The sequence below is a fragment of the Etheostoma spectabile genome, unplaced genomic scaffold (assembly GCF_008692095.1).
Source record: "Etheostoma spectabile isolate EspeVRDwgs_2016 unplaced genomic scaffold, UIUC_Espe_1.0 scaffold00006574, whole genome shotgun sequence".
Taxonomy (NCBI): Eukaryota; Metazoa; Chordata; class Actinopteri; order Perciformes; family Percidae; genus Etheostoma; species Etheostoma spectabile.
Window position 1 is genome coordinate 109,797 of NW_022603400.1, and position 3,893 is coordinate 113,689.

General features: G+C 38.8%; 1 non-coding gene across 1 annotated transcript; it reads left to right on the plus strand.

The window, feature by feature from the left end:
- The first annotated feature begins 3,538 nt into the window (after positions 1-3,538).
- Positions 3,539-3,611, plus strand: trnak-cuu (transfer RNA lysine (anticodon CUU)). Its single transcript has one exon. It is a non-coding gene; the product is annotated as a tRNA-Lys (tRNA).
- The last annotated feature ends 282 nt before the right edge of the window (positions 3,612-3,893 follow it).

The window sequence follows — 3,893 nt, forward strand, 5'->3', positions numbered from 1 at the left end:
CATCCAGTTTCTCTGCGCTCTATGTTTCTCTGTTGATTTCCACCGCCGGTCTAGACTCCACCAGACTGCGATCCCTCAACTTTGAATCGAGCAAAAAAACCTGACCTATAAGGAATAGGTCAACATAAAATTACCTTAGAGCTAACACTGTTGAAATTGCTGTCGTAGGCTAAGGCTTGTATCAATAAACTCAATATCACTAATCACAGTATTGTGTTTCTAGTTAAGTGGTACAACATATTAAATTTCTCAATATATCATAACTATCATTTTGGAATAAAGTGCATAACCATAAAACATAGTTATTACTAAGGTGCTTAATAACAATACATAAAATGACACAAGTACACAGAAATACATTCAAAATACACTTAATAGCCCTAAATGAATGAATAAAAGTCAGACCTCATTATCATTCACTAGCTAGTTTCAGTGTCTTAACAGGCCACTAACAGACTGTTAGCAGGGTTCAAGTGGGCCGCTAGGCCGCAACGGTTAAAACAACAATTTAACTTGACATTAAACGAAATTTCAAAACAACTTGACGGAGCTACTCCACTAATAGCGATAGTAGTCCGTAACACAATAAAAATATATCTTGTTTTATCGTTTAATCCATGTTAGTAATTTAACAAAGACAATACACTTTAGCTGTTAGCTCAAGTTAGCAACAGCGATTGCTAGCGCCGTTTACATTGAGAACAATGGGCACCTAACGGCTGACATTAGCATATAAGCTAGCGGAGCATTACAAACTCACCAGTACAAAAAGACAGCTCAATAGCTTGAACCTGCCTTCTTCAGTCTCTCTCCAGTGTTTCTCAATATTTAATTTACGTCAACAGTCACACAACTTAACATTAGCCTTAAAATGTATAAGTATATGCTGCTACGATGATTCAGCTTTTTTCTGGAGTCACTTCCGGTCTCAGTCAGTAGCGCGAACGGCTGAGAGGCGGGCCTAAACACTCTATTGGCTAGGGTGTAGTAACACTCAAACGTTATAGGCTAACGCCACAATAACAATATGGCCTTGTATTGGATGATATCTATGTTAACAAGCGATCATGTCAATATAAACCATTTATTTATACTTATATATAGTTTTCACATGTATTTTATAATCACTTGTATATAAGTACTAATATATTTATTACATATTTATAGGACGTATTTATTCTATTTATTGCCCATTTTATATGTGGGTTACATGAGGCAGCTGTTCAAAAACTTGCAGATGTTCCCCTGAACGAACCCAATCAGCTCCAAACCAACCAGACGCTGGGCGACCAGGCCGCCAACCTGACGCGCCTTTGACATGTTTCTGCATGTACCTACTTATATCTGTGCTGATATTAAACAGAACTGATTTTACCATACCTTGCTGTTGAGATTAAAACAGTCCGCATGGCAAGTACCCACTAGTAGGCTTGAGTCTATTTTAGTTTAAAACTTGTTTTCACTTAGTCTTTGGGTCAAATTTGACTTGGGTAAAGTTTCTTTATCAGAAATGAGTTTCTCTTAACTAAAAATAACATGGGTGGTTATCAATGATCTTTGCTAGTAAAATTACTGATTTCATTGAATTTTAGTGTTTTAAATACATAGTGTTTGGTTTTCCTAGGTCAATTTTGACCTGGTGGTCCTATTGTAAAGACCCACTAAAACACCTGCACACATACACGGCCCCCCACAAACACACAATCGTACAACCGGCAGCTGCAAACTACCTCAGGTAATAGTAACATTGTGCTTTCCAACACATGGAAATGCACACAGTACCAGAGACCTGCAAAAGATCACATTGTGCTCTCCTGCATAAAAAAGCGCACACACTTTGGGTAATGGGTCATATAGTACTTTTCAGCAGACGGACACATCAGTCCCTCCAGAATTTTGTGGTCTTTTCTAAGAGTATTGCAGCCCAAAATTTGAGATTTTTGCAGGGGGCTTTTTTTTTTTTTTTTACAATAAGGAAACTTGAAAAAAAAATGTTTACTATAGAATGAGTTTTCCTAGTAATTTTACCAAAAAGGCTCGGGCTGCTGTTAATACAATATTAATTAATGATACAATATGAAAATGGCTGGAGGATTTAAGACTATTTATTGAATTAATCAAATTTTAACATTTGTCAGTGGCTTGTTGATCTTTACGTTAATTTCTCACCTGGCCTTGGACACATTCTTATGGTTTAATAAAATATTTGTTAGTCTTTAACGTATCATTGCACTTATGATTGTAGCTGTTCTCAGTTTAATGCTGGAGGGACCGACACACGTACAGTTGTGTTCAGAATAATAGTGAATAAAACAGTGAATAATGCTCCAAATCATCCTTATGATAGCTTTTAATTCCATAACATAAATACACTGGGAACACTGTACATTCAATTCCAAATCACACTTACGTTATGACCAATAGTGTGTGTGTGTGTGTGTGTGTGTGTGTGTGCGTCTTTGTGAGCATGTATGTGTGTATATATGTTTTTGTGTGCTTGTGTGTGTGTGTGTATGTGAGAATGTATGTGTGTGTGTGTGTAACATGGTCACCAGGAAGTCCTCCTGGTGTTCGGATACTGTCGAGATAAACCTCTTTAAACCATATTATTCTGCTTTTTACCCTGCCTGCTGTCAAGTTCCAAAAGACGAGCTCCAATAAGCTGCGGGTTACTCCTAATGACAGCTGTACATATGTATGATGTGTACTTATATATATATACGTGTATGTGTGGGTCTCTTCTAATGACGGCTGGTGTCTTCTACTCAGGAAACCCAGGTGGTGTAGTGCAGGTGTAGTTCTGTCCAGCAGGAGTTATTCCATGCTCTGCTTTACTGAGGAATCTGATGTAGAACTGGATTGGTCTGTGGCCGGGGTGAATCAGTGGGTAGAGCGGGCGCACGTGTATTTTGAGGTTTATGCCTCGACACAGAGACTGGCCCGAGGTCCCGTGCTTTGCGATACAGTCCCGTGATGGGATTACTGGGAGAGTGGCCATCTTTAATTGGTGCCTGTTCTTGTGTATTTGTCTTTTTATTTAGTTTTTAGTTTTTGTTTTATGGACCATGAGTCTAATAATGAAGGCTAAGTATAGTGTAATCAGCTCCTACAATCATAGCAGAGACAACACATTGGTTGGCTTCCAGCTATGTAATATATGCAAAAGGTAGAGGTGGGATTTGAATCCACGCCTCCAGCGAGACTGGAGCTTTAATCTAGTGCCTCAGGCCACTAGGCCACACTACCTGCAAGCCAATGGCATCTTTGATGGCGGCAAAGGTGAGTCACTGATTTGCAACGTGTACAGCTGTAAATCTGCTCCCTAAAACAATAACATCTTTACATTCTAGAACTTCAACCTAACTTTCTAGAACTGCAGCTTAACATTCTAGAATTTAAAGCTAACATTGTAGAATGGCAGCTCAACATTCTAGAACTTCAACCTAACATTCTAGAACTGCCAAGTAACATTCTAGAACTGCAACATTTCAGAACTTTTAAGTAAAATCTTTAGACTTCAACTCTGAACTTGAGAATTGCCTGGCTGGCTCAGTCGGTAGAGCATGAGACTCTTAATCTCAAGGTCGTGTGTTCGAGCCCCACGTTGGGCAGTGGTCTTTTAGAGAGTGGGAATGCCTGAGTTCTGCACCATATAGTGGGGCCGATCTTCTGTCAATCGCAAGATTAGCAGTTCCATCCCAGTGTAAAAATCCCTGTAATTTACCAGACTAAGATGTACATGCATTCTACAATCATGGCCTGTTCTGAAACTTCAACCTATTGTTCCAGAACTGCAATTTAACATTCTAGAACTGCAGGTTAACGTTCTTGAAGTTTGACCTAACATTCTAGATTGACAGCTTAACATTCTAGAAATTAAATCTAACATTCTA